The sequence below is a fragment of the Chrysemys picta genome, chromosome 8 (genome assembly GCF_011386835.1).
Source record: "Chrysemys picta bellii isolate R12L10 chromosome 8, ASM1138683v2, whole genome shotgun sequence".
NCBI classification, from domain to species: domain Eukaryota; kingdom Metazoa; phylum Chordata; order Testudines; family Emydidae; genus Chrysemys; species Chrysemys picta.
The window spans coordinates 43,722,130-43,743,806 of NC_088798.1; the positions used below are offsets into that span (position 1 = coordinate 43,722,130).

General features: G+C 39.4%; 1 long non-coding RNA gene across 2 annotated transcripts in view; it reads right to left on the bottom strand.

Annotated features, from left to right (window-relative positions):
- The window catches only part of LOC101938322 (uncharacterized), a 107,697-nt gene extending 87,811 nt beyond the window's left edge, over nucleotides 1-19,886 (bottom strand). Inside the window, exons 1-2 of one of the 2 annotated variants that reach the window (XR_010589739.1) lie at nucleotides 19,702-19,886; nucleotides 11,212-11,259 (exon numbers count right to left, since the gene is read on the bottom strand). This is a non-coding gene — a long non-coding RNA (uncharacterized LOC101938322). The remainder of the gene's footprint in view (nucleotides 1-11,211; nucleotides 11,260-19,701) is intronic. The other variant, XR_010589740.1, reaches the window with a different exon arrangement.
- Nucleotides 19,887-21,677: the final 1,791 nt, after the last annotated feature.

Consider the following 21,677-nt stretch of genomic DNA (forward strand, 5'->3'; position numbering starts at 1 on the left):
GTGAAGGTTTTAGAGTAGTCAGGTATGCCAAGGCTGGGGCACTAACCAATAGTTCTTTAAGGGTTTTGAAAGCTGCTTAGGCTATCTGGAAGATCTTGGGTCAAAATGTTTGGAAGTAAATGGGGCACTTACCTGCTTACTCTCTCCTTGGACCGTATGAGGAGTGGGTAGGATGTGGACAAGATTTTTTCCATCCCTCTCCATTCAGCAGTAAATGATTACTCCAGCTTGGGAGCAATTTAAAAGCAGGGGAGGTGCTGTGACTCAAAGGGACTGTCTATAAGATATAATGCCTCCCAATGCTTACTTCTGGGGTGGTGCAGCTAACACTCTTTGCTCAACGCTGTGCCTAAATTCAGAGTCTAGCCTTTAATATATTGCTGTGAACAATCAAAAAGCTAATAAAGAAGAGAAAACAGTGAACCTTTGCAAAGTCAAAGAACTGTCTTTTATTAACTTAACACAATCATTCATAAAGAAAAAAATTTGAGTTTTATATGAAAAGCTCAGTAAAAAAACAAGAATTTTGGCAGGCTCCTTAAGCTGCTGACAAATGCTGTGAAAGCTCTCTAATCATTTTATTCTAATAGGAAGAGTATTTCTGTTTACTTGTCATCATGTTCTAGACACATTGTTTAATTCATTAGCACATCTTTTTTTAAATAAAAGGTGCCAAATTTTACAGAGAATGCACAATTTTTATTCATCTCTGCCCATGGGCAGACACCATTGATCCTGGCTTGTCTTTTGCTCATGATATTTTTATGACAGTTGGGGGATTTGTTTCTAAAAGGAGGCCAACAAAAAAAAATCAGAAACATTTACTCATCCCTCAGATGTAGCTGACTAAAACATCCTGGTGTAAATGAGAGGCGGGAGAGAGCAAAAGCACAGATTGGTGTGGGGGTGGGTGAGTGATGTACTGTATTTTTTTTGTAATTCAGAAACAAAAAAGACCTATGTTTTAAAAAAGAAAAATAGGAAAAATCTTCCGCAATGTTAATTGGTTAATTCAAAGCAAGCTGAAATTTATGAGATCTGCTGCTGCTTAACCAAGAACTACTATACCCTGCAGGCAGCACTCTGTCTTTAGCTCATCTTTCCGGATTAGGAATAAACTACAGCAGATGATATTTTGCATATCCTTGATTCAAGTTGTTTCCCCCGATGATAGGGATAATGCTTCTCTTTTCTACATTTGTAGGGCTTTTAGGTTTCAATACTAATTTGCTCAGAAGTTCCAAAATTCTTTGGTAAAGAATTTTATTTTTGTTTAGAAGCAATCACCGTGGTAAATCGAATATCATAGATGTTAATCCTAACAAATTGCATTCAGATAATGTTAATGGTCTGATTTACAAGTAATAAAGCAAGGATGAAACTATTTTTAATTCACCCTGCGTATACAGATATTATTGCACATATGGCAGGGGAGATTAACAGTGGTTCAAAGACCCCGGCAATTCTTCAGACATAACAGGCTGTAGTTGCATTGGTTTACTCCAGGGTTGAATTTGGCAGAGAGTTTCATCTTTAGCTCACTGATTTGGGTCAATGTCTTACTACAATATTTCGTGTCTGAGGAAGATGGCAGATTCACAGCCTGGGGGACCAAAATTTTCCTTTTAGTGTGTAATATAGGTTCCAGATAATAAGATCCAGTGCATGCTTCCATAACAATGTGCCTTAACCCTTCTCTTGACAGAGAGGCTGGCCAAAATCTGCCTTAAGTTATTCTAGTGTAAATCTGAAGTAGATCCACTCAAGTTAACAGAAAAATCACTGGTGTCAAACTAGCATAAACAAGTGCAGAATCAGGCCCCACCTTCTCTAGATATGAGGGAGTAGCCCATTCCTCATACCTACATAGTGCTTGGCCTCTCTGCTGACTCAACAATATGAAACAGGAAGAGAATAGCTTGTACTCATGATGTAGAAATTCAAAGTAAATCAGAATTATGGAGTCACAATGCAAAAAAATAAAGGAGATTGTGTGCATTTCTGTCAAACTGTGTTTGCATGGCACAGGTATGAACAAAAAAATGAATCCAACTGATAAAACAGATGTACAACTCATCATCTTCATTGTAAGAAAAGTAAAGTACATTCAGAAAACAGTACAAAAAACCCCCTGAATATCTGATAATGGATTATATATTTTATCCACTTCTAATCCCAAATAACCTTCCTCTCCTTCAAAAAGCTTATTTTCTGTTTAAAGTTACAAAAGCAGCAGTTTATTCATTGGGATGTTTTCACAAAAGTGAAACATCCCATCGTACTTGTAAACAACGGACGGTTTATGTGCCCTCACCACTGCAGCCAGACATGTTTTGCTGCTCTCTGACTGAAGATAAATTGCGGTTACATTATAATAAACATAGGATTGGAAGGGACCTCCTGGTCCTTGAGTCCAGTCCCCTGGTATCGCAGGCAACTCCGTCATATAATCCCCTTCATAATCTTGTGCAAAGTTTCAATTTCAGTGACTATAATAGAAAATGAAGGGGACGATCTTTAAAAATCTATATTACTCACATGGAATGAACATTTGTATTGTCATCTAAAATGGTACATGGTCTCTAATTGTATATATAGTTGGATGAGACCTTAATTCAAGAAGAAGAAAGGTGGTGATCTTGCAGCTAAAGCATAGGACTTGGGGCTAAGATCTGATTTCTGTTCCTGACTCCACACAGAATTCCTGTGACACCTTGGGCAAGTTTCCTAGTTTCTTTGTGACTTAGTTTACCAATTTGCAAAACAAATATAAGACTCACTTCATGGGGTGATTGCGGCCAAATTCATTAGTGTTTAAATAGTGCTTTCAGATTCTCAGTGCTATGAAAGTTTAAACTATTATTATTAGTTCATAAAACCCCTTGGTTGGTTTAAAAGCCTACTTCTCTACACACAGCTAAAAAGCATCCAACGACATTCAAAGAAAAAATACCTAGCTTTAAAGTAGTGGTTAAATCAAGAGAGGCACAACCTTCATTAATTTCACTCGAGCACTGTTTATTTACACCCTCTGGGGATCTGGCCCAGAGACTGCTGTCACTACTACTCTAGTCTTTCCTCTTGAGACATTCATATTCAGATTTGGCTTAAATGTTCAGCTGATAGGGCATAATTCTGGGGTACCCAGTGACTATGTGTTGCCACCACTTCTGGACAATTACTAAATGCTGGGAGCTGTCATGTTTTGTCACTCCCATAAACACAGCATCCAGGAGGCAGCACTCAGAAGGACATCATAACCATAGCAAATAAAGTGTTATCTCACAGTGAATATCAGTCACCTTGAAGAAGAGCTCTGTGTAACTTGAAAGCTTGTCTCTTTCACCAACAGAAGTTGGTCCAATAAAAGCTATTTACCCCATCCATCTTGTCGCACTGAATAGCACATTCACATTTGGGTGTGCTAATTCTGGAAATGGCAGCATCCAGATGGCAAGACCACATCAACTGAAGATAAGTTATTTTGTTTAATATAATGTATGTACTTTTGGAGTGCTGAATAACCATATATTCAAAAAACAGAGCTGGGCTAGATCCTCGTCTTGTGTCAGCATAACCCCACTGTAATCATTACTGCATAGAAAGATAGCTAGCATGGGCTGATGCACTTGCCTTTCACATTAAGTAAACTTCATTAAAAATCCACAAATAGACATAGGTTTCAATGACCTCACCCTCCTCTAATGATGGATGTACTCACCCCTATTAAAATATTTTTAAGTTTTCATAACAGAAAAATGCCCATTGTAGACACATGCTGCATGAGAATATGATATTCAAGCAGACCTCTATTCAATGTACAATTCAGGGAAGGATACTGTATGAGGTCATAGCGGTCTATCTTATTAGATATGTATTGAGGGAGATCTCGCTTTGGCTGACAAGGACGTGGGGATAGAAAAGATTTCAGGAACAGAAAAGATGTGATGGAGGGAGAAGGTAAAGATGAGGAGGCCTGACGAAGCAAAGTAGTCAGAATCAATTAAATGTCACTGACTGTTTCTTAAGCAGTCAAGAATCTTGGGGAGTTTATTGCTGTTCGGGTGAACTGATGTAGGCTGATATCGGGTTAAGTCTGCAAAGGAGTATGAGGATGACTGGCGGGTTCTGCTGCAGAGGCTTTTGTGTGCACTGGTGGGGCAAGAATGAGCACTCACTCATCATGCTTTGCTGCTGGCAAGAGGCTGCTTTTGCAGCAGGATCTCTGAAGATTTTCTTGTCAAACAAAAGGGGGATTTATCAATCCAGGAGATGAGGATTTATGTAAAACTCAAAATGAATTAATCTTCAGTCACAGATGAAGAAATCCAAATATTTTGGTGCGGTTTTGTGCTGGGATTCACAGTCTCTTTGCCTACAAGATAAGAAGTGTTCTTGGGATGACTTGATCTGAGAATCTTGTCTCTGGGTGGCCCCAAATACTTACAATGTCTTATTGTCACTTCATAACCTGCCATAGGTTGAAGGCAGTATTAGAGGGAGGTTGACCTTCAAGAGAAATATGCTCTTTTAACTAAGGACTCTTGACATCCTCTTTAAACAACTGGAAATAAGAACTGTTGATGGCAATGTACCGATTAGATCACTTAAGTTTATCATAGCATTTATCTCAGTGATGACATGCCTCGTAAAAAAATACAAATGCTTTCATCTGTTCATATCCATTTACATTTTTGTGAGAATGGGGGAAAGTTGTTTGATATTTTACTCATCACCGATGGTTTCCAATAGGCATAGGATTGAAACAGGTCATAATGTAAACAGCATATCTTTGCAGAGAGTCAGATTTTCTGGGCCTACTACATCAATCATTCTATACTAAATCTGTATGGTCACTTGCATCTTGACTGCAAATGAATCCCCGGCCAAGAGAAACAAGAAGGGATAAGTTGGGTACCCTGGATGAGTACCTTTCCTAAAGGGAACTGGTGGAGAGCTAATGGCATTTATTGGAACAGAACAGGGCTATTATAAAATATGTCCATGAAATAAATTCATTTTCATATTCAAATTCATGCAGTGCATAGAACATGAATACCATCTTAGCATCAAGTAAGGAGCAACAAAGGAGATGCCAAGAGATTTGAGCAGTGTTAATTAGGAACCTAGAGTAATGAGTTGACATCTAGTTGTTACAAAACCTATTTGCTCAGGATGAATGAGAGAGAGAACACAGCATACAAACTACTTGAAAAGGACTTGGCCCACGATCTTAAATCATCAACACTACATATGCCTGTACCATAACATTCTACTACATATATTCCTTTTTTTTTTTTTGGTATAATAGAAAATGAGCAACAACTTCATCAGTGGACCGGCGGGGAGGGGGAGGGCAGCACACCACCTCCAGGAAGTTTTCAAGAAGAAATTTCAAAAAGCTATCAGACCAAAATATCCTCATGAACTCATTGGAGGACTGGGCCCCTAGTGTTGTTAATGCCCTTCATGTGATCGTGGAGAATTGTAATAGATTATATTGTCTTGGATTAAATATTTTGCAACATGCTCTAAAGCATTTTGGGATTTTCCTATGAAATAATGCTATAAAAATATATTCAAAAAAGGTGCTAGTCTATCATTAATAGCTGCATTATAATCGAAGAACCAGAGTATAAGCTAGAACATATCAAGCTATATGTTTATAGTGTTTAGATTAACAGCAGTTAGGTGCAAGAAAGGCATACTGTGAATGTGACTAACGAAATATTTATACCATGTGTTAGTTATTAATGAGTCAGTATCCTTTTTAACAGCTATCCAAATAGCCTAAGAACAGTTTCAAAGTCACGGCCCATGGATATGCAAAAATCTGTATTTATTTAAGTACTGCCCATCAAAAGAAAGAAAAAATGCATTATCTAAACACAAAAATATGTTCATACCCTGATGTAAAAAAGTTATTCCAACATATGCATTAATAAGTAAATATAGCCATTTGGAGTACAAGTTTGTATTAGATGCATAAGTCCCATTGACTTTCCATGAAATTTAGGATCAAGTTTCTAAGTCCCTTTTCTAAATGGGATTTAGGCTCCTATATCACTTAAGCACTTTTAAAAATCTAACTCTGTCTAAGGCCTCATATTTGTCACATTTATAAAGACATATGAGCAAGAGCTTGCAGAATAGACTAGAAAGTTAACCAGCTCGGATGCAAAATCTACTCATTTCGCCACCTTTGCATTATGGAAATACTTGTTAGTAATTTAACCATAAACAATAATAATCAACTGTCCTGATTACAGCTCTTGGCCCCCCATCTTGCAAGCTACTACAGGTGGGTGAACACCTATGCCTGTGAAGAACCTCATTTGCTTTGATGGGGTGTATGTGAGCGTAGGGCTGGCCTAGTTCAGAGTAGTTTTAGGTTCATAGCCATAGGCTCCAGCACTAAATATAGGAAGTGCTAGGCTGAATGATAAAGGGCCCCTGTCTGAACATCATAATGACTATTTTACATATAAAATCCACATATGTCACTGGCATCATTAATCACTAAGCACTATTTTTGTTCAAAGTTAGAGTTTGATATTTATTGCATCATGTGCTCAAAGGCACTGGACATGAAAAAAAGGTGGCTATGTTTCATTCCACTCTCTCCCATCAGGTTATACTATACACACTTCTAAGGATGTTTTAAACCTTACATCAGATTTCCACTGCATTTGATTATTTATTACCTTTAAACTGAAATCTCACTTTGAAGACATGGGACCAACTCCTCTGCCTCTTTGTGTTGCTGGAGCAGTATTAAGGGACTATAAAGCTGCTCTCAATGGCCACGTGAGGATTCTGCCCCCCATGTGTGGTGAAACTGTCAGGTGATGCAGAGCCAGTATATGCTAACCTCCTTGCAGACCCCAGTGTAGGAAGTGTATCACAAACATGACCAGGGAAGAGGGACATAGCAGGAGATCTACTCTGGTAGTTTCCAGCTGGTATAACAGCTACCTTTGTACCATTCCTCTAATCCTGCACTGAATGACAACTTGGTGTGCCCTAGGATTGGGGCCGTAATGTACTTAATAAAACATGTATGTCCGTGTTACTATTTTGCTGATTTTTATTAAATTACTGATCCCCAAACAGAATATTTCATCATTGTTGCATAGGAAATTTAGTTAATGTTTGGCTGACTTTCTTCTTCCTCACTACTTCCCTATTTGAGGTCAGTGACTTTTATAGCCTACTTTCAAAACTCATGATTGTTTGCCTCCCTGTCATGCAAATTGGACTCTTTAAGGTTCACTGAGAGCTGGGCCACATACTGAGTTTTTGGCCTCCCCCTTGGTCATCTTCCATCCATGATTATTGCAAGAGCCATCCTACCATTATAACTCTTGAGTCTTCCTTGGACATGTCCATATGAATGTAGCTTGGCCTCCCTCAACTTGTCTTCAATTGGGGCAACCTGCATTAAGCCATTCACCACCTCATTTAATTTCCTATCGTGGAGCATCCAACCATTTAACATCTCAACATATTCATTTTCGTAGCAGAGAACATATTGATTTCTTCTCTTGAGGTGGCCAAGTCTCTGTTCCATACATTAGGATGGGTTGAATTACAGTTTTATGCACTCTTAAGTTTTTTGGCATCTTTTTAATCACAGAGAACTAGCATTAGCTCCACCATTTCTCCCAAGCAGTTCTGGTATAATGCTGGACTTCACTCAGGAGGGTACCATTGCCAGCAAACATTGATCCTTTATTGGTTCAAAGTTGGTTTTCAGGGATATTTTAAGTTTCCACTGTTCGTACTTTTTAAATAATTTAAAATCTATTTTCTCCCTATGTATATTTGTCCTTTTATATTTGTTCTAGTCTTTTTCCTCTAATAGAGTAGAAGCCAAGCAAAAGCTGAAACTGACACAGCTCTTGTTTTTCAGTTTATTGCTTGCAGCAGAACAGCTTATACCTTGCATGTGGTGTAGTGCCAATATGGCAAAACAACTTTTAACATGTCTCAGAGATGTACAAGAGAGAGACAAAGAATGAAGGCAATTTTAAGCGAATATTAATTTTAAATATAGAATAGATAATACTTTGAACTGTAGTAGCTTGCTAGAGTCCTAGTAAATTGAATTTGCAACCATATAGTGGAAAATCCTGTAACAAGCCCTGATTTAGGAAAACAGTATTTAAACAGATGCTTAACTCTAGGCATGAGCTTAAGTGCAATAGAGTTCAATTAAACTTAAGCACATCCTTAAAGTTAAGGACCTGTTTCAATGGTCTTTCTGAATAGGGATGTTTTCCTAAATCAGGGCCATAATTAGCTTTTTCATGTAGTTAGCATTACAGATATTTTCATTTGTTTCTGGTTTTCAACTAAAGTTTTGCACACAGTTAGGCCTGTCTCCTCATAATGCTGCTGATCTTCAGTGACTGAACTGCAGCAGACTATGAGAACTTCATGCTGCTGCCACTGTTTTTCCTCTGAGACAGAAAGACTTCATCTAGTCCCAATACCTGAAGCGGTTGTTGTTGCTGTCCCTGAAAATAGTGCCATAGAAGGCTACATTGCACAGTAAAAGAAAGGAGAAGTGACATGAGAAAGCAATTATGTGGGAGACATGAATCAAGCATTTCCAGATGGTATATTTATATTGAGAATAAACTGTAAGAGAGCCAAGCTGGAGGTCTGTGAAACTTCCACCATTGTTAAAGGGACACTGTCAGCTAGTCTGGGGCCCCAAAGCTACAAGGGGGTTAAAAATGTAATTTTTACAAAATTGGATGTGAAATATAAAATGAAATGAAAATAGTTTTTCTTCCTTTAATATAAACATTCTCCTACAGTACCTAGTGTTGAGAACCTAAACAGCAGCATTATGCTGATGCACATGAACCAGAAAATTAAATTTATTAGAGATAATGGTGAAACTGACCATTCTCTAAGGTCATTAGCCAAGCTTTTTGAAATACACAAACATAAAAAAAGTGAAAAAATACTTTATTGAAACTGAAAAAAAAAATTAAATCCCTCTTAATCTGGAATATCAAGTTAGGATTTTTATTTATTTTTAAATACAAATTGGGTTGACAGCAACCCTTTAAGAAAACGGCCCATTAGATTAAATGCTAATGAAAAAGCCTGAGTAATTGATCAAAACTAGTCATCCTAGCAGCAATAGCAACTGCCGCAGACGACAGATTCAGCAGCAGACTTTACCCAATCTCAGGCCTATTTGCTTCATTATTTTGTAACTTTAGGAAAACAAAAGTGCCTTTTTAAAAACTGAAGGCATTTTACTTCATTATCTTTTGGGATTTGGTATAATGGGGTGTAAAAATTAAGAAGCAATAATTCTAGCCATTTTATACACCACCACCAACAATTGACTGGCATTAGATTCTGAGTAGTTCAGCAAAATAACATGATTACTAATGATTAGACATTTATCAATGTGCCAGAATTTTGATCTTGATTTCAAACATCCTACACTTCAGGGTTGTTCAGATCCAGGTTTTGTTTAAGGCTTATCTCTATTAGCGATAGGAAACCTCTGCATTTTTAATCTGGATAAGTAACCAAAAGCTTCAATGCTTATGTAAGCCTACTGGCTATAGAAAAGTAGGCTGAAAAACTTGCAAAATCAAACTCATGTGCAGTTTCTGGTACTTTTCACTTCCAGTCATAGCTATAATCAAGCAATGCAGAGATACATGGAAATAAAAAAGTAAATAGGGAAAATTTTTCTTTGAATTTCTTTAAATCTCAAAAAATGATACAGTTCAAGTTTCAAGCCCATTATTTTAGCTGAACTGGTAGACCCATCTCTAGTGAGATCTACTAGCAAGGAGGAACATCTTAATTGAATGCATTCAAAATTAACAATAAATACACTGCAATAAGCTGAACAGTTAATATAAGGTGTAACATTAGACTATTAAGGAGCAGTGAAGATTGTAAAATGTGCCACAAACTTTCCCTCTCACAAAGGCAGGTTAAGTCATTGAAATAAGAGTAGGTTTATGAAAAAGAAGCTAATTTGAAAAGTAAGAAATTCTAGAAAGTCTCACTATTACTATTTTAAAAGGTGCACTTTCAGATGTATTAGAAATATCAATGAGCATCTGCTTCTGCGCAGAGTTAATGTAAACATAAAACTAATGGTAAGTATGATCAGATACAATCTCATGGATCATCTCTAAAGATTCTGGAACTATTACACTCACTTTACTCAACATAAGGGAGTCAAATCTGGTCTAATTTGCATTATAAGTGAGAAGAAAGTACAAAAAGGTGCAAGATAGAGGCTACCACGGATTAGGGTGATCAGATGGCCTGATTTTTATAGGGACAGTCCCGATTTTTGGGTCTTTTTCTTATATAGGCTCCTATTACCCCCCACCCCTGACCCGATTTTTCACATTTGCTGTCTGGTCACCCTACCATGGATGCATCAAAATTTGGTTGAGGGCTACATTAATTTACAGCTTCTTCCGTCTCTTTGGTATTCAAGCTAGATCAAAATAGTCCTTTATAATAAATGGGTAGAGTGGGTGTAAGACACGCTGTGGGGGAATGGTGGAAGGGCATCTAAGTGATGTAACTTACATAGCCTTATGCGTCACGTCTGAATTTCCCCTGAATCTTTGTAATTGAATCTGTGTCATTTTGGAAACTACTGTTGGTTGCTCTCTTGAAATGTCTAGTAAAGATTGCACGTAGTGGAGAATATATACTCAAATGAAAATTTGACCAGTCATCAGTGTACCTAAATTTACTAATACAGATAGTTAAGTGTAGAGATAACATCTGCCAAAGAGCTTGTCCACAGTGGCTGGATCTATTTTCATTCTCATTCAGTAAAGAGACATATTAGAATACCTGGCATATCGGATCATCTACATATTCTGGTGTAATTGAGTCTCATGCCCAACCTGGCAACCAAAAACAATGGTTGAGGGGATGGTATTCAAATTTATAACTCAAAAAATATTGCCCAGGGTCAGGCCATCAGCATTCAGAACCATTGCCACAGCATCATGGATAAATAAACCACAAACACCTGAAAAGCAGAACTAAAAGGAGCACAGCATGGTTTTCTTGTTACTGGGTGAGCTCCCAAGCCACACTAAATCATACAACTGGCATATGGTGTGTCTGGCAGACAGTTTAGGGCTGGTACACACACACACACACACACACACACACACACACACACACACCCCTACCTACCTCTGACTCTTTGGTGCTTCACTTGGTGTTTCTTGGCTTGACGGACACCTGCCATAGTTGGAGAGGGCTCAGTTAGTGTTATATAATGAACAGCAAGAGAGAACTATCCATGTCAGATGGCACTAGATATAATAAAATATAATAATAATAGGCCAGAATTCTCACTAAGGGAAAAATCCCATTAAACTCAATAGCTGTTTGTATTATTGAAACTTGAGCAAGGCCTTTGGAATATGGCCAGTAATATTTCAGGGAGTGATGGTAAGAATTCTTCAGCAGAATTAAAGAAACTGTGACAGTAAGGTTTGCCATATGCATACATTTCCTAAATGAGCTATAGGATTGGACTCCCATTTCAAACAGTGAGCTCAAGCCTTCTCCAACTGAAACCAATGGGCATTTGCCATAGACTTCTTGGAAGCAGAACCTTTAAAAATGAGAAACAGCAAGAGAAGCTGAGAGATTCATATTTTAACCCAATTATTATTTCTAATATGTATTTGTCAGCATTTAATTCCATCTGTGCTGCCCAAGTACCTATGCTATATTAATTATCTCAAGAGTTTCTCATAGTTTCCTCTAGTCTTGGCTAACCTGAATAACTTGTGACATATGCAAATTTTAATTCAAAACTGTTCTCCCTCATTTCTAGAATCTATTAAACAATGGGCCCCATTATGGACACTCTACATTTAATCTTTTGCCACGTTGAACATTTACCAATTTTTCCCTACTCTTAGTCTGTCTTTTAACCAGGTTCTAATCCATGACAGCAGTTTACTCCTCACCCTTTGATTAGTTTTCTTAACTGCCTCTTTTGAGAGATTTTGTCAAAGGCATTTTAAAAGTTCAAATAAATTAAATCTACTGGTTCTCTTTTATTCATGATTATATTGACATGATCAACAAATTCCAGTAGAATGAGAGGGAGTTTTTTCTTTAACAGAAGTTGGTCTGGTTTCTCTTTCATGTTTTTCTTTGGGTATTTTATAACTCTCTTTCTCATGATGGTTTCAACCAGTTTACCTGGATCTGAAATAAAGCTCATTGATCTCCAATTGCTAGCATCAACTCTTGTGCCTTTTCAGCAAAATAGGTACAACATTTATTACCCAAGATAGGATAAATTCAGATAATGGGGTAGTTTATCTGACAAACCAAAACATCTCTCTGACAACAGAAAATAATATATGCCAAAGCCAATCCTAATCTAATTCAGATGCAGCTAAGGGTATTGATTGTACTATGGCAGGACAGACATCAAGCCAAAATGGTTATAGTGGAATTTATTAACTATGATATCATGATACTATTTAAGATTTATTTCTAAGATTAAAATAAAGAATCATCTACTTTTAACTGTTACCCCAATTCAGCCAGGTTGTTGATGTCAATGAACCTGATTCTCATTTACACTAGTGCTGTGGCAGTGGAAAAGTGTCTTAGTTTCCATGAGTACAAAGCCATTTAGATAAGCATGTGCGCAGTTTAAAGTACATGCTTAAGTACCATTTTGAATGGAGGCCTGTGAGATAAAGCAGTACATTGTTTACAAGTACTTATAGATCTATCATTGCTATAGGAATTTTGGCTCAGGGTCTAGCAAGGAGGCTTAAGAAGCTTCACTTGCATATTGTTGGCTTGAGTTAACATGGGTTTGATAAGGAGCAGCAGCCTCTGACAATGTGTATTAGAACAATTCTTTCATTCCAGTTAAGATACATTAAGTCTGTTGATATAATTTGCTGTAGAACAAGGTTTTGACTTGTTAAGTCGGGTTCTTTCTGGAATATATTAACCTGAATGGCTGGTTTTCTCCTAAACCTGTGATATGGATATCTGTGATTTCAATTCTGAGGCAGAATTTAAAATAGGAGTGATCTATATATTGAAAGTGACTCTTACAGGCATTAATATAGATCAAGAGAGATTAGTATAACTATAGGTTTGAGTTGAAATCCAAATTGGCATCATTTTGACTTACAAAATTTAAAAAAATAAAACACAAAAACAAAACAAAAAAACCCAACCAAGATCCTCAAAATGAATGCATCTATGAACGGAAAGTACTGGACTTTTTTTTTAAACGTTTGAGTTCCTCCATTCTTGTGTCTCAGTATCAATGGGATAAACAAACAAAAATGAGACTTAAGGATGATAGCAATCGCACATATAGTTTGGCAGTCATACAAAGTACACTATAACACAGTTAGTGAACATAGCAGTTGCACATTCTGTTGTGCCTAAAATATCTTTTGTACATTGAGAGGTAGCCAAGTTTACTGAATCTGAATGGGAATAAATTAAAGAATTTGATCAAGAAGCTCATAAATACGTGTTAAAAACAACAAAGTGACTACGGTATCATCCTAACTCCTACATATATTCTGGCATAGGCACAATAAAACCAACAATTTTTTCCGGCATAGCTGCCAGCAAGCAAGGAACAGGAACAGTCCTAGACTAAACATAGAATGCAAAAGAGCATAGAGAATCAGGGTCTGTGCTAAAAGAAACGTGAAACCCCAATGAGCAGAACAAAACAAATCACAGTGCATTCATAGAAGAGTTATAGGTTCCCACATGGGTAATAAACTGAGAAGTTCCATGAGGTTTTGGCAACAGTGCAATTCACAGATGACAAAAAGAGTTTAGTGAATTATTTAAACATTAAAAACCAAAATAATAAATAAAAAAATCAGCACAGCTTGGAGAAAAATAGGTAACATATTATCAGATATCATTTCATAACAAAGCACTGACCTGGAAAGCTAACTGTCTAATATCTCTTGGCAAAACAGTCATTAGAGGAGAATGCTAATGAAGCTTGGAAGCACTGAATTAAAAGCATTAGGAACTACAGATTAGAAATCAACTATGCTACATTTTTCCCCTCCCCCAAGAGTACAAATATCAGTGAAACAAGGCCATAAAAATCAGAGTAGCAGCTAACAGACAGAGAAAACTTAATGGGGACTCCCAGCAACAACAAAAGAATTTGTTCATGCTTGAACTAATGTTTCTTTCTAAAATACAGATTTGTGAATGATAGGAATGAGAGAAAAAACCTGCATTTTATAAAGCCAATGAAATGGACAACTGGTAGGTGACAGTGATGGTAATCATTTGGGGGTAACATCTTCAAAAGTACCTGAATGACTTAAGAGACTGAAGTCCAAGATTTTCATTTTTCAAGGGTATTTAGGTGCCTAAAGTGACAGATAAGCACCTGGTGGGATATTTAAAAGTTCCTAAACAGATTAGTGTTCCCATTGAATCAATAGGTATTGTTGACAATCTCACTGAATCTACATATTTAGCACCTAAGTAACTTCAATGAACTGGCCCTTAAGTACTTTGGAGCCTAAGTCTCATTGACTTCCAATGAGATTTAGGCTCCTAAGTAATTTTTGAAAATGCAACATAGGTACTTTTGGAAATTTTACCTGAATCGCCCTAAAGTGATATAATTGCATCTAGTCAGCTCTGCCGGATTGGACCACAAGAACAAACCCCTGCAAAACAAAGCCATGCTTGATAAATGAGGAGATAGGAAAGTTAAGCTCTAGATGACTATGTTGTTGGACATAGTGGTTCCTGAAAACAGAGGCAGGGTCATTAATTTGAGACCAGCTTCTCAGTTGGTGCAAGCCTGTGTAGCTCCACCAACTTCACTGAAGTCCTTGGAACTATGCCAGCTTATACTAGATGAGAATCTGGCCCCAGAATTCTAGTTTCTTTTCCAATCAAGTAAATGAACACCAGAAATTCTAAGTATTTTGGTATGTAACTAAACTGAATTTACAGAGCTAATTCTTGTCCTTTATGTTTCATGTGCAGTTGTAAAATGAAATCCAAGATTAGTGATATGTAAATCTCAAAAGTTTTTGGGGTTGGCGTTTGACTTGGATAAGCACTCAAGAATTGAGAGGCTGATTTGAACCTTATCCAAACTATTGTATCTCAACCTCTCATATTTAAAAAACTCTGCTGGAAGTCTCATGAAAAGTACTCTCTCATTGTATGTTAGCATTTCCACTGCTAATGACAGCTACAACCAAGAAGTTCAGATGCACTCAAAAGTGAAGTATAGCTCTAAAAAGTGCCCTCAGACCTAAGTTGATTCAAGTCTATTCTGAATTTTGGCAAAGGTTTGAGTTAGGTCTTACTTGATCCAAATAAGGTCAGCCAATGTTTAGCTAAGAATATTAATAAAATAAATCAAAGAACATAATGAAGTCCTGGCTTAAGTGAACAACTCCAGTGAAGCCAAGGTCAACTCAGGAATGGTTTACTGCTGCCTCATTTCCTGCACAATATTGCAATCTCAGATTTTACTTAGGATAGTGGCCAAGGAAGCAAACTCCACTGGAATGAAAGGATGATTTGCAAGGATTTTCCTGGCTGGGGCTGGGACGGGTGCAGCATTCTGTTCATACCCTTGATAATAGGATGCTTTTGAGATGAGGATATAATAGTAATAGACCAGATTGTTCCAAGTGGATCTGTGCACAGATGGGCCCCATGCATGTTGATCTCTTTCCCCATAGAAAGAAGGTACTGCCATCTCTGCAGCTCGGTCTTCCCCCTTGTCACACTTGGATGGAGTGCCAAGGTCATCAGGGGTAAGCATGATGCAGAAGACATGCCACTCCTTGCAGTTTTGTCCCCTCCTTGCTACACAAAATCAAGATCAAAGCCACATTTCCTCCCTACTACTGCTCAACCACAGAGGGACCCAACGAATAGCAGTGCATCTAGCTGTAGTTGTCTTGCTAGGGAAGGAGAGAAAAAGATACCAGCAGAGCCAGGAGCTAGCTATCCCCACAGAGCAGCTCCTGACTTACCATAAAGTGGGTGTACTTCCCTGTGAATCCTATAGATCTACAGGCTTGGGAGGGTATGCAGTATCCAAAATCTGTTGTCCTCCAAACCTCTCTCACTAACGGGAACAGCTGACCAAAACTCTACAAGGTGAATCTCCCATCTCTCAAGGTTTATCTGTGGAAGTGTATCCACCACGCAAGGTATTAACAAACTTTAACAGAACTTTATTTACAGTGGAAGTCTCTTTTCCAAGCTGTAGCTGCACACCCTGTAACTCTCCCGGCCTCCTCAACTCCTCCCCCCTCCTTCCTGTTTCCTGTCCTTTCAGACTCCCAACAGCCAGTGCTCCCAGTTCACATGCAGCATCTAAACACCATATTCCCTCCTCTCTTAAGACACTTTCCAAATTAAAATAAACATTGTTGTTCTAACCACAGGAACAAATATGAAACAAGACACTATACTGTTGGCTGGAATATAACACTGAAAACACTGTAGATACTACATAATAGTCTTTAGTCCAGGCAGGTGGTCGTCTGAGTCTGACAGGCCGTCTCTCAAGCCCCAGTTCCAGTGCAATGTCTTGTTGTGTTGGTTCTACAGTGAAGTCATCCAATGCTGACTGGGTGTTGGCATAATCTCCTCTTGGTGCATAGGCAGATGCAAGATAAGAAGCATTCCATACCCGCCCATCAGAAAGTCGATAGGTGTAAGGTCCCTTCTTCTCTATGATTTTAAGAAGAGCAGTGAATTTATGGTCCCCTTTGTGTAAGATTCCAGGTTTTCGTATTCTAACAAAGGAACCACACTCAAACTTTGGTTCCTTAGCACCCCACCGTTTGTCTGTTAAAGCCTTAGACTTTGCTTGGTTCTGTTCAACTGTCTTTCGCACATCATCCCTGTTTGAGGCATCAGGTTTTAGTCCAGCCTGTGAAATTGTATGCCCCAGAAAGCAGAGTTTAGTTTGTCTAAATTTGCATTTGGACCTCTTGAGCTTGAGGCCTGCTTTGCTGATGCAGTTCAGTACAGACTGCAGGTTATTGTCATGCTCCTCAGTAGTATTTCCAAACACAGTAATATCATCCAAATAGCACTGAACTCCATGTTGATTCTTCAGAATCAATGACATTTTTTGAAAGGCACTTGGGGCTGATGCGAGACCATATGGAACAAGTTTAAAACAAAATAGTCCCTCATGTGTAATAAATGCTGTGAGGTCTCTGCTATCTTCATGCAACATAACCTGGTGGTATGCGCTCTGCAAATCAAAAGTAGAAAACATCTTTGCTCCACGGAGTTCTGCAAATACTTCCTCTATGTGAGGAAGAGGATGGCTATCAATCACAATAGCTTGATTTGGCTCCCTTAAGTCCACACAAAGGCAAATGTCTCCACCCTTCTTCTGCGTCACTACTATAGGTGAAACCCATTCCGAGGAGTTAATCTCTTCAATAATGTCCTTTTTGAACAAGTTTTCTAAGTTCCTCTGAAACAGCTTCCCTGACTGAAAATGGTAAGCGCCGTAATTTCTGTTGTACAGGCAACACATTATTCTGCATTTTAACTTTATGCAGAAACCCATAAGCACAGCCGAGTTTCTGCTCAACCTGGAGTTGGGTCCCAGCTGAAACTGGTGTGTGTACCGCAAGAGTGCTTTGCTGAGGAAGATCAATTAGTCCATTAACTACCCTGAGATTTAAAGCAGCTAATAAATCTCTGCCAAAGATAGGAGTGCCTTTGTGAACAATGCAGAATTCCGCAGTTACACAGCGATCACCAAAAGTAACTATTGCTGGCAAGCAGCCATGTACTGGAATATGGTTTTTCAAATAGAATACCAAGTGAAGTTTGGGTTCAGTAAGAGGCACATCTTTAAAGTAATGCAAATAGATGGAATCAGGTAGTATAGATACTGCTGAGCCAGTGTCCAACATTAGCTGAATAGAGTGTGATTTGCCTGAGGGTATGGCAGAAACATTTACAGTGCACTTTATCTGTTCTGGAATATGTGCAGTAGTGATTTTGTCTGCACTCAGCACAGTAACATCTGGTATTGTAACTGCATGCACCTGTTGATTGAACTGGCTACTGCGACATACTTTAGCAAAATGCCCAATCTTTTTGCAATGATTGCACTGAGCTACTTTTGCTGGACATCCTGTGCAGCTTGCAAGATGTTGTGGGGATCCACAGCGAAAGCATGCTTTTACTGTATTTTGCATTCACTGATTCAGTGGCTTTTCATTAGTTTTCCTTTTTGCAATTGTTTGTCTGCAGTGATAGTGAACTTTTCTGCAAAGGAGTCACAGCCTGGACTGGGCCTCTTGTACCCTGGTTCATTATTTTGGCTTCAGCTGTAGCTGACTCAATCTGAGTAGCAATGGTTATTGCTTTTTCTAGTGTAAGTTGTGGTTCTAGAAATAAGCGTTCTCTTACATGAAGCATTGTTGTTTTCTCAATGAGCTGGTCTCTAATCATCTCATCTGCCATATTCCCAAAGTCACAAGTTACAATCAGACTCCTCAGGGAAGCAATATACTAGGGTTACCATATGTCCGGTTTTTCCCGGACACGTCCGGCTTTTCAGCAATCAAACCCCCGTCCGGGGGGAATTGCCAAAAAGCCAAACATGTCCGGGAAAATGCCGGCCGGGCACTTCCCCTCCCGCGGCTGCTCTGCTCCTCCCCTGACTCTTCGGCTCTGTTTAAGAGCCGAGCGCTATGGGCTTCAGGCAGCCCCCTTGCCTCCGGACCCTAGCCGCCGGCCGGGCACTTCCCCTCCCGGGCTCTGGCGGCGCAGGGTCCGGAGGCACGGGGGCTGCCCGAAGCCGGTAGCGCTGGGGCAGCTCGGCTTTTAAACAGAGCCGAAGAGTCAGGGGAGGAGCAGAGCCTCCGGCCGCGGCGGCTCTGCTCCTCCCCGACTCTGTTTAAGAGCCGAGCGCTATGGGCTTTGGGCAGCCCCCATGCCTCCGGCCCTGCGCCGCCGGAGCCCAGGAGGGGAAGCGCCCGGCGGGGGGCGCAGGGTCCGGAGGCAAGGGGGCTGCCCGAAGCCCAAGTGCTACCGACTTCACGGTTTGCCGGGCAGCCCCCAGACCCTGCGCCCCCGGCTGGGCGCTTCCCCTCCCGGGCTCCAGCTGTGCTGGGGAAGCGCCGGCCGGGGGCGTAGGGTCTGGGGGCTGCCCGGCAAACCGTGAAGCCGGTAGCACTCGGGCAGCCCTTTTCGCGTGGCTGGGAGTGGGAGGGAGGGGGGGTGGAGTTAGGGAGGGCCTGGGGCGGGGCAGGGGTGGAGTTGGGGCGGGGCTGGGTGGGAAATGGGCGGGGCCAGGACCCCGTGGAGGGTCCTCTTTTTTTTTTATTTGTTAAGTATGGTAACCCTACCATATACTGCATATAGTCTCCCCTGGTTTCTGCTCACGCTGGCGAAATCTGTAGCGATTAGCTACTACATTCACTTTTGGCACAAAAAAGTTCTTTAATGCAGTGAGTGCAGTCTCATATTTATCATCTACAAGAGGAAAAGTGTAAAATATACACTGCCCTTCTGCTCCAAGGCAGTGGATTAGCAGAGCACGCTTTCTTACTTCAGAAATCTCTGTAGCACTGATTGCAAGCAGATAAGTCTCAAACATACGGATCCAGGCAGTAAAAGCAATTGGAGGCTCACCTGGGCTTTGCAGAAAGGGTGCAGGTGGGTTCAGAGGCAGAAGATCCATCCTCGTCACCAAAATGTTGTATCCACCACGCAAGGTATTAACAACTTCAACAGAACTTTATTTACAGTGGAAGTCTCTTTTCCAAGCTGTAGCTGCACACCCTGTAACTCTCCCAGCCTCCTCAACTCCTCCCCCCTCCTTCCTGTTTCCTGTCCTTTCAGACTCCCAACAGCCAGTGCTCCCAGTTCTAATAATCACATGCAGCATCTAAACACCACAGGAAGAAGGCAATCTAGCCTTTGTTTAAAAACAACTTTCTTTCTGTGCAGCATATAGAACTAGCATTTCCTTATCTTCAGCCTCTAGCAGAGACCACATAGCACAGTTTAAAATCATAGTGTACATGTGTAAGATACAATTTTCAGAACACAATGGAGCAGTTAGAACTAAGTGCATCTAATGACAGAATGTTAATGTAGTATGCAACTCCAAGATTATAATACAGGATTAAATAATAATCAAATCACTTATACTGCTAGATGATCTGGTGGTTCCTTCTGGCCTTAAACTCTGTGACTCTGCTTTGAAATAAATGAGTAAAGTAGTTTCTCACTCAGAGACTGATTGTAAAAGGAGAAATATGTGTTTGAGTTTAAATATCTCCCTTTTTAAAGTAGATATTAACAATATTTAGAATTGTTTGGGGCATATCGAGTTATATAATGAGGAAGTGAAACAATATGGTGTGTTTCAACAAATGTCCTGTGCAAATATGAAAATTCCTGTCAATCCTAAAAAAAAAATCTGACATCAGAAAGTGATATTCCACTGACCTGACAGCAAAACAATTAAAAATACATTTTTTGAACATTTAGAGAGATCAGTTATAGAACTATTGAAACTGAAGCAGTTTGAGTGTCTCCACATGAGAGAATAACTGTAAAGCATCAGCCAAAAGGCAATTTAATAATATGAAAATAAGCAGCAACAAACGTGCATAAATACTTCCACTTTGTGGATATCAGGATGCTTTCTTGTGGTTTGTTATGTCACCAGAAATCCTAGACAGAACCTCTTATTAAGTATCTCTGCATATTCTGTACACACACATCATACATTCAGACTTACACAATAAACCCTCGGAGCCTGATTCTCCTTTCCATTAAGGCCAGCTCACACTACAGCAGTTCTGTAAAGGGGCCTTCAAGTGGGAAGGGTTCTTTACATGATTAGAGCAGTATAAAGTGGCCTCGTGGAAATGAAAAATCAGGCCCTCACACCATGCTGGAATTTGTTCTCCCATTCTTCTAGCTGCACAAGTCAGTAGGAGTGGGAAATTGCAGACCAAGAGGCACACAGTGCCACTGCTATTCCTTAGAGTAATAGGAACGTTTTGAATTAGGATCACTGTAGTGTGAGCTATCATTTTTCCACAGCTGCTTCCCCTGAAATCCATGAATGCTATTTAACAATGTGGGAGGAGAAGAATATGGAAATAAGCTGGGGGAACCAAGGGCATGAGAAAGGGATCGTGCAAGAACATAGTATGTTTAGTTTTGTTTAATTGTGAGTGACCACGTGCTCTCGAGTTCTTAGATAATATACATGGGCTGGGATTTTCAAAGATGTCTAAAGGAGTGAAGTGCCTAACTACCATTGCACTTTTAACTCCCTTAGATTCCTTTGAGAATCCAGACTAGGCCTACATTTCTGTTTATGCAGAACAAGTTGCAGGATGAGTGCCTTCATGGGTAATACAGTGCAAAATTGTAAGACACTGGGTCTTATTTCACTGGGAGGTAAGGACCTCATTTTTAAAATCATATTAGGCTACCCTAATATGAACTACAGGACAATACTTTATTGTGTCCAGTGTAGTTAAACTCCCTTATCATATTAGTACCATGTCACTAAGATTTCTTACCTGAAACACATTATACAACTTTTTCCCAGTGTACAATTTTTACAAAATTTAGAATTTGTTTTC